The sequence below is a fragment of the Puma concolor genome, chromosome A1, assembly GCF_028749965.1.
Source record: "Puma concolor isolate L17-30 chromosome A1, mPumCon1.1.hap2, whole genome shotgun sequence".
Taxonomy (NCBI): Eukaryota; Metazoa; Chordata; class Mammalia; order Carnivora; family Felidae; genus Puma; species Puma concolor.
Genome location: NC_141667.1, coordinates 103,466,915 through 103,488,401, shown reverse-complemented (window position 1 = coordinate 103,488,401; position 21,487 = coordinate 103,466,915).

Genomic DNA, 21,487 nt, shown 5'->3' with positions numbered 1-21,487 from the left:
CACATATATATATATTTGTATATATATATATATACAAATTTATATATATATATATATATATATATATATTTAATAGAACATTTAGTTCTTCTAAAACACTTATTCTCAGACTACTAAACAAATACCACAAACTAGGTGGCTTAAAATGACAGAAATTCTCTCACTGTTATGAAGGTTAGAAGTCTAAAACCTGTGTGTTGGCACATTCATGCTCCCACTGAAGACTCTTCTTGTAGCTTCCAGTGGTGTCTAGCAATCCTTGGCATTCCTTGGCGTGCAGCTGCATCCCTTCAGTCTTCACCTCCACCCTCACATGGCCTTCTCTCCTGTGCATCTGTCTCCGTATTTCCCTCTTCTTATAAGGACACCATTCATTGGAGTAGGGCCCACTTTAATTGAGTGTGGCTAATCTGAACTTAATTATACCTGTAAAGACCCTATTTCCAAATATGGTCACATTCATAGCTACCAGGGATTGGGACCTGAACATACATTCTTGGGGCACATAGTCCAAACCCATAACACTTACTGCTGGACATTTATGTTGTTTCTAGTTTTTTCCAAATGATAATGCTACAGTGAACATTCTTTTACACAAATCTTTGGTGTCATAGTCTCTGATTATTTCTCTATGATAGATTACCAGAAGTGAGTGGTGGGTCCAATGGAATGTCGATCAGAGTCTAATCTGGAAAACAAAAATATGTATATAACAGTGGGAAATTCATGCAAAAAAAAATGTTTATATAGGTTCTAGAAGTAACTGTGGAGCCACTCAGGGCAAATGAGGCAACCCAGCGTTTAGGGTTGAGGCCACTACTACCCCTGTGAGCCCCTGACGGAACCTAGAACTGCAGTCAGGCTGTTGGGTAGGAGGTAGATCCCTAGCAATGGATTTTGGAAGTACCACCCAAGGAAAAAAGAGGGAGAGGAGCCTGCCTTCTCCTTTCTTCCCACCCCCCAGCTTCTGATTAGTATCTCCCAAAGGCAAGGGACCAGGGAGTCTAAAACACATGACTCACAGGGAGGAGCCAGCCCTCTGCAATTCAGAACAGACCGAGCAAAGACAGAAGTGACTTGGGGGCAAACGGGCAGAGGCTGGCTCAGATGTGTGGCATTGTAAGCGTCGGTTACTTTGTTAAATATTTTCCAGAAAGTGTCTATCAATGTACACTCTCATAATAATAAATGAGGGCCTGTATCATAACACTTTTGCTTGTAGTGAGAATTTAAATCTAATAAGTAACATTTTCCTCTAATTCCAAAGGCAATGCATGTTTACTGTAAGAAATTTGGAAACTAGAAAAGCAAACAAAAAATACTAAAACCTTCTCTAACCTTACCACTTGGTGACAACCGCTGTTAAGGAGGGTCTCGTACACATCAGCAAGTGTTCAATAAATATTCTAGAAACTGAATGGAATTATGTACTAATGGCCTCTTACATGCAAGCTGAGAGTTGCTGTTCACAACAGTGTCTATTTTTTTTTTTAACATTTTTCTGAATATTTGCTCTCCTGAATTCTTGAACTTGCATCCCAGCATGATGCAACTAAAAAATCCAGCAAAAAATCCCACAGATTCTGCCTTCTGGTCCCCCAGTTTAGTAATTCATATTGCTGGATGGGCAACATTCAGAAGGCCTTTTCTCCTCTGCTTTGTATCCCCAAATCCAGCCCAGCGTGAGGCCTATGGTAGGTGTTCTGTACTTAAGTGTGTGTGTGTGTGTGTGTGTGTGTGAGTTTAATGATAACAGAATGAGTGCACGAGTGCTCTCTTTGAAATTAACCACATCAGCACCATCAGCATTACATAAAGTCAAAAGTAAGATAGGGAAAATTTTTCTCACGGAATAGCATAATAAAATTACCGTGCCTGGCAGTGTTCTCATCTTGGGCTCTGAAATATGCCACAAGTGCTAGAGTTTACACTTCCTCAGGTAAGGCAGCTTCCTAGGTCTGTGTCCAAACAGATTTTCCAGTAAAGCGATATATGAACACATCCAAGATTCAGACCAAAAGACAATACTGCCTTAAGTATATAACAGCCTATAGGATCTTCAGAAAGAGACGAAGCAGTTTGTTCACGTTCACTTGCAGATAACCGAGGCAAAAACAGAACCTTGTTCCTAGCCCCCAGCCCTCAGCTCACAATATCAGAGACTCGGGCAAATCAAAGGCAGAGGCTGCCTTTAAGTTCCCATCACTGGACTCTGCTTTGTATTTTACCTCCCCACATTACTAAAGCGATGACAGAAAGGCCCCGCAGGCACTGTAAGAGATGCGAGGCGTTTTGCAACTTTGTTGAACACTTGAAATAATTTCCAGATACTTGTTCTCCAAATGAGACAGACATTGCCCACCAAGATGCTGGGTGTCATGTTAGACAAGGTTGTGAGTTAGGAAGGAGGGGGAAGGATGCTTTCTGGTGTTGGGTCTAACCCAGGTGCTTCATAGGGAATTCAGGGGAGCAAGGCTGGACGAAGGGAACTAGAATCAGGACATGGGGGTTGTAGAAGCGTAGCTACCCCAAAGAGGAGCAGAGGAACAAGAGCCAGACACCTTGGCTCTTCTTGTTTGGGGTGTTCATGGAATTGAGTTCATCTTCCTTTATGATCTAGCTGCTGCCCGAGAGTAGTTTTTCCTTCCTACCCTTTTTAAGCCAAACTGTTCAATGGGAAACATCAGGGACTAACGTCAAGGCCAAGAGGTCCCCACATAGATTGGAAGTTCTGGAACATTTCTAAGCAGTTTCCATTGTTCCATGCTCTGCTTGTCACTCCAACATCTCTGCAGTTGACTGAGACTCCCAGGAGAAGCGGCTACAGCTCCTTTCCTTACCCCGCCATGCTCAAACATCACCTCACTCCTCTACCCCAAAGGTGTTTAAGAATTCAGAGAATGGGGCGCCTGGGTGGCGCAGTCGGTTAAGCGTCCGACTTCAGCCATGTCACGATCTCGCGGTCCGTGAGTTCGAGCCCCGCGTCGGGCTCTGGGCTGATGGCTCAGAGCCTGGAGCCTGTTTCCGATTCTGTGTCTCCCTCTCTCTCTGCCCCTCCCCCGTTCATGCTCTGTCTCTCTCTGTCCCAAAAATAAATAAACGTTGAAAAAAAAAATTAAAAAAAAAAAAAAAAAAGAATTCAGAGAATGTAACAAGAGCTCCTTAGATTAGGCAAGTGATTCTTTCCACAAATATTTACTGAGTACTTACCCTGACTCGGGTTTTGCTCTTCTTGGTGCTGGCAGTGCAACAGCAAGCAAAACAAATCCCTGCACTCGTGGGGCTTATGATTTGTGGGGAGAGCCAGACAATAGCAAACACATATGTAATGTGTTAGATGGCAATAGGTACTGTGGACAAACTAGGGCAGAATAAGGCAAGACAAAAGGAGATGAAGGTGGGATGGGGCAGGGTGGTCAGGAAAGGCCCCTCTGATAAAGGACGTTTGAGCAGAAACCAAAAGAAAGTGGGAGAATAACCTGTGGGATATGTGGGGGGAGAATATTCTAGGCAGGGGAAATAGCAAATACAAAGGGCCAGGGGTCCAGGGTGAAGGTGGCTTGTTCGAGAAGCAGCAAGGAGGTCAGGATGCTTGGGACACGCTGAACACAGGAGGCTTTTGCAAACTTTCTACCCAGAGACAGATGGTGCGGCTTGGCCTGAGGCAGTAGTGGTAGAACTGGTTGGGACAGGGTCAGATTCATGAGATTTTGAGGGCAGAGCTGTCAAGATTTGCTAATAGATAGGGGAGTTGAGTATTAACAACTTGGAAGCAGTGGAAGGAAATTGAGAGCTTTTTATTTTATGCATTTTTTTCTTTTTTAGGTGTATTAGTTTGAGATATCTTTTAGATATCCGAGTGGAAATGTAGAAAACGCAGTTGACTGTTGAGGTCTGGAATTTAGGGGAGATACTAATTTGGGTATCTGAGGTTGGGGAGATGAGGAGGCTTCAGCAGGGGATAACGAGGAGGAGCTGTCAGTGAGCAGGGATGAGAGAGGAGAGGGAGAGGTCTACTGGCACCGAGTGAGAAAATGTTGGAAGAAGGCGGTTGTGATGGGCTCTGTCCAAGCTTGAGGAGAGAGTAGGAGGAGGCCAGGGGAAGGGGCGATGCAGAGGTGAATAGTGACCCTGACTGGCGTTGTTGGTGGGGTACAGGGAGGGAACTCAAGAGAAGAGAGGGACTGATGCAGAAGCAGTGGGATAAGATTGGCTCTAAATGGAAATGGGAGATGGGGTAGAAGCTGGAAGTGACATGGGGCTAAAGGAGTGTTTCTTCATCATGGGAAGTAAAAGTATTAGTTTTTCTTTCATCTCGTGTTCCTTTAATTATTAATTACATGAGGAAGACATGTTTCTCGTAGCCCCATTAGAGAATACAAAGAAGAAAACAGGAAGAATAAATGTATTGAAGAAGCCTCTGATCCTACCATGAAGCCCTGTAAGCTCGGTAAACATTTTGGTGTGTAACCTTCTGGACCTATGCAATGCTATGCAGTGCAAGCTGTTTAGTAACTTACTTTTTAAATTTCACAATATAATTTGAATACTTTTTTATGTTGGTGCACATTTCCATCATCTTTATTCAGTGTCTGCACAACATTCCATTTAATGGAATATACCTAGATTTGCTTAGCCAATCTCTTATTAAATATTTAAATTGTTTTCTTCTTTTAACTACTAAAAAAACTTCTTTGTACTTACATCTCTATGTAGATGTCCAATAATTTCCTTAGAACTGCTAGGTCTATGAACATTTTTAAAAGATATTTTATATATGGTAGATAATTCTAATGTCCTAACTGTAATGTCCTACATTTCCCAAGAGTATAAACAGTAATGTGATATCATGTTCTCCATGGACCCTCTAGAACTGAAAATTAAAAGCCCTCAGGTTTTTTAATTCAGAAATTAAAATGGAACCAAAGATCAGAAGGTTTTAATAGTAGGAACGTTAAGGAAAAGAGAAACTTTGATGTATTGGCATAAGGCTTTGAGTATAAAGCTTTTATACAAACAAAGGTTAAAAAAAGTGTTCAGATTGGGGTGCCTGGGTGGCTCAGTCAGTTGAGCATCTGACTCTTGGTTTCAGCTCAGGTCATGATCTCATGGCTTTGTGGGCTTGAGCCCCACATCAGGCTCTCTGCTGGCAGCACAGAGCCTGCTTGGGATTCTCTCTCTCTCCCTTTCTCTCTGTCCCTCCCCCACACATGCTGTCTCTGTCTCTCTCAAGATAAATAAATAAACTTTAAAAAAAATTTTCAGATCAGATATTTTGAAGATTCTGAGAAAATAAAACTTAGTTTCAGTAAAGTTTTATTAAAAATTGTCAAGTATGCTCTTTCTCTGTGTCTTGTCATCATAGAATTCAGTCTTGGCTGACTCATTTATAAGTAACTTTTCTATGAGCTGCTAACTGCCATTGCTTATGATTATATAACCTTGTTTTGAGATTATGGTGCTTGTTTTCTTTTTGTAGGAAATTTTATCGACTTGTACTTTTGTTAAAACAAATCGATTTTTAATTTATTCAGCAACCGTATAATTGTTAACTCATGGAGTATGACTTCAGATGATTGACCTTGTATTAATAAACCCAGTCGGTATAAAACTTGTTCTGATTCTCCTAGAAATAAGAAAAATGTCCCCCATCTACATCATGTAGAAACTTCTAATGTCTGTCATTTCTTTGGCTTGCACTTGGACAGTGGCTTCTTATAGATGGGTTTCCAAAGGGGTGTGTGTGTGTGTGTGTGTGTGTGTGTGTGTGTGTGTGTGTGTGTGTAGGGGACAGGAAACTCATCTGTTATCATTTCCCACTGGTTACCTCAATATCACTGCACCTTTTCCCACATACTGCTGTTGTTGTGGACTGGCCCTCTGTTTGCTGGTGAGGCCACTCTTAGACAGGTTTCAGCAGATCTGTGCCTTCACTAGAGCCTGGACATGAGTTCCCAGCTCTACTCTGAAGGCCAGCAGAGTCATTTGGCATCTGGTCTCTGCAGGTATCACATAGGTCCTGCAGGTCAGACCCTGCTCCATGACAACCCACAAGCCCTACCTCTCTCCTAATATTCTGGAAACCAATGAACCCAATCAGACATACTCTCCTCTTTTATCTTTGAAACACAAAATGCTTTCTCCATGCAGGACAATCCCCAGGCACTTGAAAATGAGGGCTCTTTGGAGCTGCCTTCCTAGTACTGAAGATTTCCTTCTCTCTTAATCTCTCTCTCTCTTTCTCTTTCTCTCTCTCTCTCTGTGTGTGTGTGTGTGTGTGTGTGTGTGTGTGTGTGTGTGTGGCATTACTAAGGCATATAAAACCAATGTTAAATCCTATTTGTGAGGAGAAGGGGATAAAATCCCCTTTTGTCTCTTTCCAAAAGTCTAGAGTAAGGAGGAAAAAACAAAAAGGCAAAAATTAATATAACAATAACTCCTCTTGTTGCATATTAATCCGTGCCAGATTCAAAATCAGGTCACATCTGGATTCCAAAACGGAAATAAATATGAGCCAGAAGAAAGTAGTGGGGTGGTGGGGTGGGAGCATTTATGCTAACAGCAACTGCATTCCTAAGGGGAGAAGGCAGGGGCCTATTGCATGTCTAAATGCCCAAAGATCTAGACTCCTAGATTCTAAAAAGTGGAGGGAATCATTGAGACTTGAACTTCCCTTCCAATTAAGCAATCTGTTTCAGGATATCTCTTGCAAATGATGACCTTGTCTCAGACTACACGTGCACAGCAGGAAAGAGCCTGCTTCTTTTGGAGGTGGTTCATTCCATCCCTGGACAGTTCTAACAGCTTTTAAAGTTCTTCCTTATCTTAAATCAAAAACATTCTATAGTTTGTCCTTTAGCCTTAGTTTTGCTTTTTAGGAGTAATGTGGGATAGGGCAGTGCAGCATTCAAACATTTAGAGCCAGCTTTTACACTCCCCGACCTGGTTCCTTGAGTTCCCCAATGTCCGCAGCTGGAGCTGCTGGCTTCCCCTCACTGCAGGTCAGTCAGGGTGATACACGAGTGCATGCCCCATTTAATCCTGGGAACCACCCTATTAGGTAGGTACTATTTTTATTCCCATTTTACAGGTGAGGAAAATGAGATCACATAGCTAGATCCTGCAGAGCTGGGATTTAAACCCAGGCATTCTGGCTCTACAGTTCACATGCTTCATCACTAAGCCAGTGGTCCTCAAACTTGAGCATGCATTAGAATCACAGTGGGTCTGTCCACACATAGATTGCCAGATGTTTCTAATGAATTTAACAGGCCTTGACTTGGCCCGAGTATGTGCATTTCTAACAGGTTCCTAGGTGATGTTGGTGCTGGTAGTCTGAAAACTACATTTTTGAGGACCACTAGTTGGTGCTAAGTAAATCTTACTCTTGATCTGCATTTTTGAGTTCTCTCATTTGTTGCCCACATGGCACCCCAATGCCTCAGGAACTGAACAGCTCTTTCTAAGTTCCAGAGTATGACTGGGCTCCCACTCTTTGCTCTGAGATAACCCTGATACTAGCAGTTTTCCCGAATCTCTGCCTGTTGTCATCATCTGCAAGGTGTTCCTGTTCTCCATCTTCCTTCCTGAGCCTCCAGCTGCTAGAAATCTCTGCAATCGCAGCCACTCGATGGTGGGTTTTTCATGTCTGTGGACTCTGCTCTGTCCTGTCTGAATACTGACCAAGCTGAGGCTATGAGAGCCATCATCCCTTAAATCTTCTCTGACCTAGAACAATCAACATGGGCCACATGTTCGTAGGTAACATGGTCTTCAAATCTGTCACTGTTCAGCTGACCCTCCTCTGACCTCTCTCTAGGCCATCAATACTCATTTAGTGTACAGAGCTTAAAACTAGACATGGTGCTCCGTATGAGGTCTGGCCACAATTCACTGGCACCATCACTTCATTTCTTTCTGACTTTTATATTCTATTAATACTGCCTGTGATCGCATCAATTTACCCTTGTGGCACATATTGGCTTTGGACCCAAGACTTCCGAATATTTTCAACTAAACCATTCTCAGACCCATCTTCCCTCCATTTTATGCTTCTGTAAAATCTTCTTACTTTGACAGAGGGCTTTTCAGTTACTCATGTTAACTTTCATCTGGTGTGTTTTTATATTGTTCCAGTCAATGGATTGTTTTTTTCTTTTTGAAATAAATCTCTATTATTTTTTCCTTATTTTGAAAGGAATACTTCTTCATTACCAAAAAAAGTCATAAGATATAAACAAAAATAAGAACATTAAAAATTTTATTATGCTACTCACCCAAAGTTAATCATTATGAATATCTGTCCATACCCTTGATAAACATCTTTCAAAAATGTCCATACATTTCTGTACATAAATGATCCATAGAGATTATTTTTAGACTCACTATAAATCCAGTATATTTTGTATTCCTTCTAGCTCTGTCAGCCACAAAGTGACTTCTGTGCTTCGTTGATAAAATGTTGTGTAGGATGAGCAAGAACAGGTTCCTGCCACGTAGCCCCAGATTCTGCCCTCCAGAAGGCTACTGATTCATCATTCAAAATTCATTGGATAGCAGTTTTTAGCCAGTTGGAAATCCACATGTTAGTGTCCTTTAGTCTGGTTCTCCATCTTATACTGATAAATAGCATGAGAGGCTTCACCTGTTTAAGTTGTGATGAACATTGTACTACCTGCAAATGTACTCTATCTGGTAATTCCTAAATAACCAATGTTCACATTAAGTTGACAATTGTAGTTTCCAAAGCCCAAATTATACTACTCTCCCTCCTTTCAGGAATATAGTCATTTTTCCATTTCCAATTTTTCAAGCACCTTTTCCATTCTTTTTGATTTTCCAAAAATTACTGGCAGTAATTCTGTAATTTCTTTGGCTCGTTCTCTCAACACCTTGGGAGAGAATCCATCCAGGTCTGAAGAATGAAGTCTTTAACAGAGGCTTCCTGTTCCCTTACTATCTCAGCTCCTATCTTGGACTTCAGTCACCTCTTAACCATTGTTTGTTCCACACTTTCAGCTTTGAAGATCTTTCACTTTCATAGAGAAGATGGAAGCAAGAGTTGTGAGGAAGTTCTCCACTCTCCAAACCCCTCCACCACCATCATTTGTTAGAACATGAGACTCAGTACATTGTTCTGGTCATGTTGCTCTGGTCATATCCAACAAAAGACCCTTTTGATGCCTCCTGATTTTTTCCATTGCTTTGATTCATTTTTTTTTCTTGTGTCCAGCCTTCCAGCTATAATTCTAACTCTTTTATACCAACCTTTCTCTTTCCCCTTAGTAATGTACTATTCTCTGATCCTGTGTGTGTGTGTGTGTGTGTGTGTGTGTGTGTGTGTGTGTGTGTGTTATCTTTCACAATCATATTTCATTGAAGTGGCCCATTATGCACTCATTTGCTTCCTTACATTCCTCTCTCTTTTCTTTTATACCAAGGTCATTTTTTAAAATCATATTTTCAGATTTGTTGTTTTGGCAGAGTCATAAGCCACTTACATATAGACTTGGAGCTATATCAACATACCTGTCTCTTCTTTGAGTTTTTGAAATATCACATAGATGCCTTACTATTCCCTCTGTTTTACTCTGGGTTATCACAAAGATGATATGGAGAGTCATATTCAATAAGGGGTATACGGATGTCAAACTTAACATGGCTATTAGCTTAGTAGCTGTAGAAATAGATGGTGGCTAAGTTAAACAAAAATGGAACTTGTTGGGAGAGTTGAAGGTTGAAACTGATGAGAAGATTTGGAACCAGCAGACAGAACCAAGGTGGTTCCAAGAGTTCACTCAGCAGGAATTATTCTCTCCGTGTGTCAATCTACTTAAGACCAAAAATTTTAGGAGAGACAGTGTATCTGACTGGTCTAACTATGTCTGACACCTATCCCTTAGCTAGGAGCAGGCAGGAAACCCTGACTGACATATGCAATAAGACTGTACTCAGTTGTGGGGGGTGGGGGGGGAGGTAATCACTCCATAGGGAATCAGGATGCATTTACCTGTAGTGGGATGAATAGAACTCTCGAGAACAGCAAATGCCCACTAGTTACTATTTCCCAAGGTGGACCTCACTTCTGCTTTACCAATACATTCTACCTTTTTTTCTTAGAATTAAGCATTAGTCAGTATTGGCTTTACTGATCCATCTGCTTCTGAAAAAAATGGTGTTGTTAACAAGGGGTATTAGGAATTTATGAGATGCTCTGCTTTTAGCAGCAGAAGACTTCCCACAGGTATCTGAACAGTGTAAGTCTCAGGAATACCGGTAATCTCTGTGCCAATTGTAATAATACCTCTGAGATTCTATTTACCTTGTGATCCCAAATCTTTTAGAAGAGTTATGCACAAACAAATGAATTGATCTCATATTAAAATATTGAATTACTCAAACAATCATGTTTTGAGCTTATCGGACATTGGGAATCATAAATATTGTTCCTGAACCTTTTCCATTATTTCTTTTTGAAAATTATGAGCTGTCTCCTCAATAACATTAATAACTCCTCCATGAGAGTGCTGACTCTGGACTTCCTGCTACTCTGTTTCATCTTTCTTACTTATACCTAGTATACCATTTATAATATTTGATATTATAGTTTTTCTTAGACTTTTCCTCCATTCCCATCATTTCAGGAATGTAATTTATCTTTATCCTATTAAATGTGTTCCTTCAAAGCTCCACAAGTGGTCCTCAACTTTTGCCAGGAATTTATGCCAGCCATGTAGCTAGCTGGTCACTTCTCAGGACCATCTTCCTTTAAAGACAGAATCTTCAACATGGAGGGATAAAAAAATTATTGTGATGCCTATCTAGAATCGGAGATATGATGGGGCCCCTGGGTGGCTCAGGCCATGATCTCGTGGTTCATGGGTTTGAGCCCTGCTTTGGGCTCTGTGCTGACATCTCAGAGCTTGGAGTCTGCTTCAGATTCTGTCTCTCTCTCTCTCTTTCTCCCTCTCATGCCTGCGTGCTCTTTCTGCCCTTCCTCTGCTCACGCTCTGTCTGTCTCTCTCTCTCTCAAGAATAAATAAACATTAAAAAAAAATTAGAATCAGACATATGAACGTTTCTTCTAATTTTACCATTTGCTCCCATGTGGTAGTTGACTGAAGGGAGACTTCCTTTGTCAAACATTGTTCAAAACAGACAACTCAGTTCTAAAGGGACCAGGACAGGCTAGGTACAGTCATCTCCTTATCCCTCACTGTGGCTAAGCTCCACAAAGCACACATTCCACATAGCAAATTGTTGGGCATATGGATGTTGGAGGAGTAAGAGCAATTCTTAGAACCATTGATTCAAAGACAAAGTCTTTAGAGGTGGTGATAGTGATTGGAAGTACAAGATTAAGGAGAAACATGGTAAATAGAAAAGAACAAAATTCCTGATGTTTTTCTGTAAATGAAATTTCTCCTATTATCCTGGAGATCTCCCCTGCTTAACAAATCAGAGTGACAGTAGAACTGGGAGATTATTTTTTAAAACTTCTGACTTCCAGGGACTATATTTGAAATTAAAGCAGGACACACAAATAATCCTAAATATCATACACAGGTGTTATCAGCCCCCAAAAGGCTTGGAGTTATCAACACCAAAAAGACTTACAGAGGTTGGTGGCTCTTAAAAAACCACAGTACCTCGAGGAGTTGAGAGCCCCATTCGAAGTTTACATTGGAACCTATCAATGGGATGCCCTTTTAATTTCAGAGACATACTCATCTGGAAATTTGAAACTTCCCCATGACTCAGTTTCCCTTCCTTTCACCTGTCTTTAATGAAGTGACAGTATTTGACAAAGGCCAAGCAAGCAGCCACGGATGGTTCCCAGGCTCTGGCACTTACTAGGCAAAGGGGTTTCTGGGGTACTTGCATGTGAGGGAGCTGATGACAAAATAACATCTGTATAAGAGAATGCTAAGAGTCAAACAGGGGAAGCCAAGTTCATGGTCCAGGGATTCAAGAACAGAAGAAAAGAGGAGAAAAGGCGAGAGGAAGGAAAGGTCATTTTGCCCTGCGTGAGACTGGGAAACTGGAGCTCTCTCATATGACTGACTGACTCCCTAGGGTGTGGGGAGGGCAGCCTGGGTGGAAGGCACTGTATAGACTGAATAAGAGGCCCTGGTTTTACACAAACATCCTTCATTCTCTTAACCTACTGGCAAAGTACAAATCTAGAGACTTTCTCCCAGAATGCTCCCCTCAGTGATTAGAAGCTGAAAAGGCAGAGGGATGGTTTCTTGTACAGTGTATCTGAACCAGTAGCCGCTCCTGAACGTCCATGTAGGGTGGTTTTGGGAATGAAAACATTGTCGGTAGAAGGGGCTAGGAGGACTAACTGAAGCTAGATTTAGTTGGATTGCACATTTATTTGGGGGCAGCTCTGAAGTTGATGGAAATCGGGGCGGTGGCTGTGGAAAGGCGAGACTCCTCAAACCACTTCTTGGCACCATTTCCTTCCACAACTAAATTAGTTTACTGATGATTAAGGCATGTTGTGAAAGATGCAGAGAAGGGTGGGGAAGATGTTTGCAGGGGCTGTGATGGTGGTGGAGGACAGAGCACATAAAGATACGGCCTGACTCCAGCAATTTAATATATACCAGTGATTGCAAGGGAATACAATTCAGAGTTCCAGGCTGTATTCCCATTTCATACATGCAAATGGGGAAATAATGAAAAGAAGGGTGAAGGAAAAAGATATAATAGGAATGAGATTATTTAGCTCCATCAAGGAAAAAGGAGCAAAAGCATTAATCTCTAAGTTTAAAAAGGATACTTGGTAAATAATAAGCATATATTCTCCATGCCCAGAGTAGACATAACGAAAGAAAACAGAACACAGCCACAGCCAGAGGGGACATTGATCTGGGTAGTAGAATTTTCTCCTCACTAGGTCTCTGGAACAGAAAAGATGCCCTTGTTCTGATATGGCTTAGTTGTAGCCCCACCCCTCAGCACTGTTCTCACTGCCTCAGGCGTGGTAAGCACAGCCCATCTTTTCAACTAGATGCGTCCTGCCCCAGACTGTGCCCGACCTGTTGACCATAACTGACATGCGGACCACAAACTCATGAGAGGACCATCAGCCAGAATAACCCAGATTAGCTGCTCCTGAATTCTAGACTTAGAAGATGATAATGCTTATTGTTGCTTTGAGCTGCGAAGTTTGGGAATAATTCATTACAGTAAATAACCAATATTTTAACAACCTGAGGAACAGAAAGGGCAGAGCCAAGTTTGGGCCTAGGGAGCAGTTGAGCTGTGATCACCTCAGTCAACCTTATGAGAGTTTCTGAAGCTGGCATGACCCTTTAGAGTCATATGTATTCACACAGATCAAAATGTAGAACTACACCCTAGAGTTGAAATTGCTGATAGCCAGGCTTCTCATTCGTTGGTGGGCACTGATCTGTAGTTGCTTGGCCCTTTATGCTCTATCTCTCTACCCATGGTTCTCACCTAAATGCCGGAACCTTTCTCCCCTATATACTGCCTGGAGATCCTACTGCACTCCTCACACAAAGGGCACTTTATGTGAGCTTGGAGAACATACCTGAAAACATTATGGGTGAGTTATATCAAGACATTAATAGAGACCTATCTCAACAAGTCCCCCACCATGTCCTGCACAGACTCTCAGGTTAATACAAGGTTCTCAAACACTTATTGTGATGGGACACTGTGGGAGACTCAAAAGAACTAAGAGTCGGTCTTTACTCTTCAGGAACTGAAAATCAAGTCTACCCGCTAACTGGGACCCACAGGAGCTGAATCCAATCAGCTAGTTTTTCTTCCTCACTGATACAGCTCTAGTTACCAGGGGAAGGAACTGTCTGAGGTCACTGAAGCTGTGAAGACACTCTTTAGTAGTCTTCCCTCCCTCCCACCGCTGCCCTGTCTCCTTCCTTCCCTTTCTCCCACCCCCCACCCCCAACACACTGTTTGTGATAAAGGAGAATTACGCCATTATGAACAGAAGGCATTGGCTGAATGACTTGGGTTTCCCATTATCTTCATTTAATTCTTTAATCCAGACTGGGTGTTTTCATTTGTTTTGTTAAAATGCACGTATGTATTGCCATACATCTAGTACTTCAGTGGCTTTCAAACTATTTTGACAATGACCAATAGTAAGAAAAAACATTTACCTTGTAATCTATCCAAGTATCCATCTATCTATATATATCTTTCTTTAAAAATATCACCAAAAGCATGTGGCCCTATATGCACAATATTCTGGAATAGATCTTTTCTATTCTAGTTTATTTCTTTTTGTAAAAATACTGGTCTTAACCCACTTGATTTCATGAACGATTAATGGGTCGCAACCTGTAGTTTGAAAAACACTGCTGTCTTCTGCCATACCACAGGCCTGGCCTCAAATTCAGGTGTTGGCCTTGTGTAATACACACCTTAAAAGCCAGTGCTGTCTGCTTGCTAAATTGTTCTTCCTTTAGAAGTTAAAAGTTATCCTCGCTAAATGTACTGGAAGCAACATAAATCTGAGACTTTCTCAGAAGTTGGCATTAATGGGCTGTAATTTGGTGCCAGCGCTGGGAATATCAGTAAGTGCACCTGGCTCTGTCATTCTGCTTGATTGTCTGTCACAGTTGGGGAAGTACTTTCCCTCCAGATGCCCTTTGATGCAGCTCCCTTGAAAAGAATGCAAATTCTGGTCAACTCTGGCCAAGACTCCGATGGCCCTGGAGCTGATTGGATTACATGGCAAAGAGGCATGTGTGTCTGTCACTGGGAAGAGTGATGTGTTGTATGGGGAAACCAGGGGAGAAGGCAAGGAAAGGAGGGCAGGTATGGGAGAATTCTCCCTAACCTTATGCCAGCACTCCCAAAGCAGTAGTAATGATCCCACATTTGTGTTCAGTTCAGTCGCGGAGGATGGGGGAGAGAAGCCGACATAATCTGCAGGTCAAACTGTGTGTCAGGCCCTTCTGTGGGCACATTTCCATATGGTCACTGTAGTAAGGAGCTGACGTGTATCAAGTGCTTATTTTGCTGTAGGCGTTTATGTGCATTATCCCGTTTTAATCTCACAATTCTTCGAGGCGGAGGCTATGTGAATCTCATTTCTGTAGGTGAGAAAACTGCAGCTTAGGGACGGAGAATAATTTCCCCTAGGTGACACTGCCAGTATAAGAGGGAACCATGACTGGATCCCAGAGCTTCCCGAGCCCGGAGCTTGTGCTTGTCACCACCACTCTACATCGTCTCCATCGGGTAGATAGGAAACTGGCTCAGAAAGGTTGTGTCCAAGGTCACACAGCTAACAGGTGGCAGAGCCAGGATTCATGTGGAGTCTGTACTGACACCATGTTCTTTGACTAGAACCACTCAGCGCTGCCATATCCCAAGCCCACAATGACCTGGAGTAATTGAAAGGGAAATGTGGTTCTTCCAGGAATGTCAGCTTGAATAGGGCAGAGTGAAATAATCACAGGGCTGCTATTGAGAGACGTGTACTCTAGTGTGGATTCTCTACAAGCTTACTGGGGGTGGAGGGTGAGGAGGGCAATGTCTCAGATAAATCATCCTGCATCTTCAGACAACTAACAGTAATAATTCAATCTCCTGGACATGTCTGAGCTCCCTAAGGATCAGACTTAAAGATGGGAAGGCTTTGAAAATTTTTTAGTTTGGTAGAAAGACTCGACTCTTAAAATTCCTTCTTAAACCATGCACCTTGTGAGAGGCCAAGAGAAATGTTATATTCTTCATTGCTTAGATAAATAGAAACAAACTCCTGGAGGGCAGGACCATGCTGCATGGTACTTCTACTTAGCACTCAAGTCTCTCTCCACTGTTACCTTGTAAAGCCCCAGAAAAGAAATTTCTAGTGCCAGGGAAGATATTTAAAATTGGGTTGGAGGGAGGGAAGTGGCAACCCCTACCAATACCACTGAAGGCATTTAAGCAACAATTGTACTAGTTGTTAATATTATCTATATATGTGTATAATATTATATATAATGAATTAATATTGCATATAATTAATTAACATAAGTAGAATTCTAGAATCATTATCTCAACAGGAACTTAATTATTCTGCTTATAATTTGGAAACTTTCCATATATTGGATGTATTGTTGTTTATTAGGGTCCTCATATCCATGCCCTTTATATATAATGGCCTCACAAGCTTATTTAGGACAGTGACTGTGTATGTAATGCTCATTCTGGTGAGCACAGTGCCTGCCACATAGCAGGTGCTCAATAAACATTCACCGAATGATTGAAGTTGTTGATATCCTCCCCCTTTTTTAGTTCAAATGGGAAAATAATGGTTGACAAATACCACAGACCCATTTTTAATTTAAGAGTGAGGATCAAGGTTTTGATGAACGAACACTGTTCCATAGTCTTACAGGCTCAGTGGAGGCTTTTATCACTAAACTTAACTGACATTAGTACTAAACTAGCCACATTGGTTCTTGCTCTCCAAACAAACAAATGTCTTATAGAGGTTTTTTGGTTTGGGGGAAGTTTTTACAGTTTAAAATTTGCAACCCTGGGCAAGAATATAGTTCCCAGCAACTTGAGTCGTGGCTGGATGTATGTTCCTCCCACTCCTGCTGTGTGCGTGTGCGTCACCACCCTCCCTGCCCCCACCCAAATGGAAGATGCATTTCTCCCTACTGTTTACAGACAAGTCCCAGGAAAGACCAACCTCAGTCTCTTTGGTACAAGTTTTACAAGGGCCACCCAAGGGTACAGCCAGCTGACTCTAGCTGTTAGGACATCTGACAACTCAGGGTCAAGGGAAAATAGGATCTGAGGCCAAAAAAGAAAATAGACTGGTAAACTGGAGTAAAACAACTGGAATAAAGACTTCCTTTCAAAATTCAAACAGAGTCCTCACCCTTTGAAGGATAGGAGGTACAAAACAATGGCAAGACAACAGGAATAAAAGCCACATAAATCACTGGGCTTTTCAGTTTCTATTTACAAAGAAAAAGCTCCGGGTCATCCTTTATTTTCTGTGTTTATATTCATAAGAAAGAAAAAAAAAAAACAAGGAGACTATAAAACTGAATATGGATCTCAGCATTACCAGCTGAACAGATGAAGGAATTTAAATGTGTTAATTTAAAAATTATGATCACAATGAAATACCGCTTCATACTCATTAGAATGACTGTTATCCAAAAAATGGAAAATAACTAGTGTTGGAGAAGATGTGGAGAAATTGGAACCTTTGTGCATTGCTGATGGGAATGTAAACTGGTGCAGCTATTGTGGAAAACAGTCTGTCCCTCAAAAAGTTAAATATAGAATTAGCATATGACCCAGCAATTCCACTTTTAAGTATATACCCCAAAGAATTAAAAGTAGGGACTCAGGTAGATCTTTCCACCCACTGTTCCTGGCAGCATTGTTCTCAATAGCCATGAGGTAAAAACAATACAGCTAGCTGCTCATTACAAGACAGGTGAATGGATAAATGAAATGTGGTCTATTCTATACGTTCAATGGAATACTATTTAGCCTTAAAAAGGAATGAAGTTTTGACACATGCTACAAAATGGACGAACCTTGAAAATATTAATGCTGCATAAAATAAGCCAGACACAAAGGGCAAATATTGTATAATTCCACTTATATGATGGCATCTAGAGTAGTCAAATTCATGGATCCAGAAAGCAAAATGTAGGAGTACAGACAGTGGAGAGTTAGTGTTTAGTGGGTACAGAGCTTCTGTATGAAACATTTCTGGAAATAGATAAGTGGTGATAGGTATGAATGAACTTCATGCCACCAAATTACACACTTTAAAATCATTAAAATGGTCATGTCTATGTTATGTATATTTATCACAGTAAAAAGAATATGTCGTCAAACCTGTGAATCGATTCATTACACTTGCAGTGTCATATCAATGTTACCACCAGCTCCTACCACCTCCCAGTGAATAGGGCTTGCGTAGCACAGAGGCAAGGGAAGTGGGAGCTGCCAGTGTTCACCAGCTGTTCAGCTGGCCTTGAACGGCTTTCCTCCACCAGGAACCAGGGGAGATGGGAGCTGCTGCTTGGCTTCCATGTCCCCTGGAATAGCACAGGCTGTGGGGAAAGGAGGCGTTGCACTCACCAGCTGCCCCACCCCATTCCTCCTTACCAAGCAGGGGCTTGGTGGGGGGACCCCCTTCTGGCCACCCACCTGTAGGTTTGCACAGAGCTAGGGAAATGGGAATTGCTGTTTGGCCGTCAAGGTTACCTCAGCCTGCCACAGCATGGCTGGGTAGGTGGGATGGGTGCAGCCAGCCTTCTGCTGTTCCTACTGAGTTCCTGTAGGTTTTGATGAAAAACTATTTCATAAATTGTTGTCAGCCCTTTGATCATTCTCCAGAGATTTTGTATGATTGTCTTTGCTAATTTTTACTAGCTTAATACATGTCTCTCAGGGATGAGGTTTCAGTGGGATCCCTGCACCACCATTCTGGAAGCCGCACCTTCTCTGTAGAGCTTCAACTAACCATAATGGAAACATACATATTTTCGAACAGCAGCATTTTGTACAGGTCACTTTGAAGGATCTTCCTTGTAAATTCGTGTGTCAATCTTCTACCTTTCTTACAGTATCCCAAGGAGAAACAGAGATAGTGGTCACATCCAATCTCAGGTTTGTCTAAAAACTTGGAGATGATGTGGTGGTGGCCAAGCCCTTTGCTCAGAGAGCTAACAGTCTGAATAAGAAGCATGATTTGATTAGATAAACCTGAGATCAAAAGTGAAGTGTCCCTGCAGGAAGGTAAGGGGATTAACAGTGTGGAGGCATGCAGAGCTTTTGGAAAGACAAGCCCTTTGAAATCCACAAAATCATCTGCGTCTCAGATAGGGGCTTTGAGTGACTTCTGAGGGGATTAGACCCTGTCCGTGGTGTTTGCTTCATAGAGATGCATCATTATTCTCAATGATGTTTATTGAATGTCCCCTCAGAGGCTGGCGTTGTAATTATCCGTTTCTAAGTCTCTGCATAGCCTTGCTTTGATTTTGCTTTTTTTTTTCCTTTGAAGACTTTGCTATAGGGGCGCCTGGGTGGCGCAGTCGGTTGAGCGTCCGACTTCAGCCAGGTCACGATCTCGCGGTCCGTGAGTTCGAGCCCCGCGTCGGGCTCTGGGCTGATGGCTCAGAGCCTGGAGCCTGTTTCCGATTCTGTGTCTCCTTCTCTCTCTGCCCCTCCCCCGTTCATGCTCTGTCTCTCTCTGTCCCAAAAATAAATAAACGTTGAAAAAAAAAAAAAGACTTTGCTATTGCTGGGGATTTAATATTTCTCTTATTTTATGTTGGTTTTTAAGGAGAAGAGGCAGTTGACTCAATGCTCTGTATATACAGTCTTGTAAAGCCACAGCTGAAGATTTTAAGTATTATCCTGCTTTGGATAACCTGCCACTGTACAAGAAGCTGTTTTCTTTGCTAGACTTGCTACAGGTTGGAAGGGAAGCTGTCCTTCAACAGTGGCAAATGACACAGCTATCATTTCTGCAGGTCCAGAATGATTAATAGGTTTTGCCTCATCCATCCCCTCTTCTGACAAGGTTGGAGAACAGTTTCATTATTACTACTTTCTGGAAGAAGAAACAAAATTATTTGCCAGCATGCTTAAAATGATGAATTGCTAAAATGAAAGAAGTATCTTTATAATCCTTTTAGATGTCTCTTAATGTAGCTCTTCATTTTCCTTCCAAAGACCATTTGTTTATTAAGATCTGCCGTGTGAAAACTCGCAATGCGTATTTCAAACATCAGTTTAAAATGATTCTTCAGGTGCAATGCCAGTAACTTTAATAGCCCCCTTTGCAATGCTTCTGTGATCTCCCCGGCACGTCCTTCGAAGCTCCCTCCTGTCTCCCCTTCCCTACCCAAGTGCATTCTGAATAACAAAGAGTTTCTGGCTGGACTTACTGTTTGGGTCAAGTTCAGAGAGTATCCTTGTGTTTCTTTCATCATCTAATAAAGATGGGGGGCGGTGTGGGCAGTGGTCAGGGAAAGCACGTCGTAGAGAGGAAAGGCAAATGGAGATTTTTGATTCAAAGACTGTAGCCCCATCACTTTCTCTTACATAAAAATTGTATTCATCCCACACTTCCTACTGCAAATCACTCTGGTACGACGTGACAATGCAGCAGATACCCAAGGACTTTTCCCACATCACACTACAAACACAGTCACCCTCTCTGGGGAACCTAAGAGAAACTTTTGGGCTTCCACTTCCCCTCCATTTGTTTGAAGGATCAAGAGAACACAGTTCCATTTTCAACAAAAATTAAAAAGGAAAATCATGAAAAGAGCCAGCGTCCTCTTTTTTTCTCTCTCTTAATATATTGTTGCATCCAGGGAAGAGGAAGCGGTGAGCGCCACTGATACTGGGTCCCCAGGGACCCTATAAGGGTCACTCCCCAGCTATCAAATGAGCATGTCTTCCTCCACTTGCACAGCAAGTTTGTAATGGGACTGGAAGTTACTTTTGGCTCAGCTCTGCTGTGCAAAAATATGAAATGCCATGGTGCTTCAGAGATTCAGGCTGTGTTCACACCTGGGTTTTCATAGGGAAGATAGTTTTCAGTTTTAAGGCTTTAGAGATTTGGAAAGCCATTAGCCATATTCCTGCCAGCTTCCATAGGCCTTGATAAGATGTGTGTGTTCCTTAAGGACAGGAGCAAATTCCTTCCACACATTTTTGTTTTTTATTTCTTCTTTAGGTACTGTCGGTGGTGCCAATGGGCCAGTTCAGTTTGGGACTTAAAATACGACAACATCTCATTTATTCTGCATTGTTGCAAAGTAATGTGTGCACTGGATAAAAATGGTCAGATGACTGAACTGTCACTCTTCGAAGAATTTAAAATGAAATGTATTTGGAGTGTATTTAGTTAATAAATAGGTAGAGATGATTAACCTGTTCTTTGACCATGCAAGTTCATTATTATTAACATGCTTTTACTGGCTGCATCAGAGATGTCCTCAGGGCCTATAGGGATGAAAAGGACTTTCTGCAGCCTCACTTATGGTCTTGGAGTCTTTCCTTGGTTTTCTGATTTCTAACTGTGTGCTCATTTGTCCTCACTTCTGCCATTCCTTCCCAGGATCTGTGTCTGACAAGCTTCATTGTCGTCTTTCGTCCCAACTACTTCACCAGCAACTGTAACCCAGAACAAAACTGAGAGAAACCAGATTGCTTAATTCTACATACATTACTTGGTAAATATGCTCTCTTGTCAAATGAGTAAAAAGCATGGGTTTTATGATAGCTCTGAGACTCTGATTCGTCCCTTCTATCATTATGTGAGGAGATGGGCTTTATAGTAAGTGGCATTTTGTGCTTAGAAAAATACATATTTTTGTTACTATTACAATTAGCCTTCAACAGAAAAAGTCACTTGGACCCCCAAAACAGATTTTGAACCGCCCACTTTAACTCTTCCTTGCTACCTCCTTAATCAAGGCCAATGTTATCTCTCACAGAC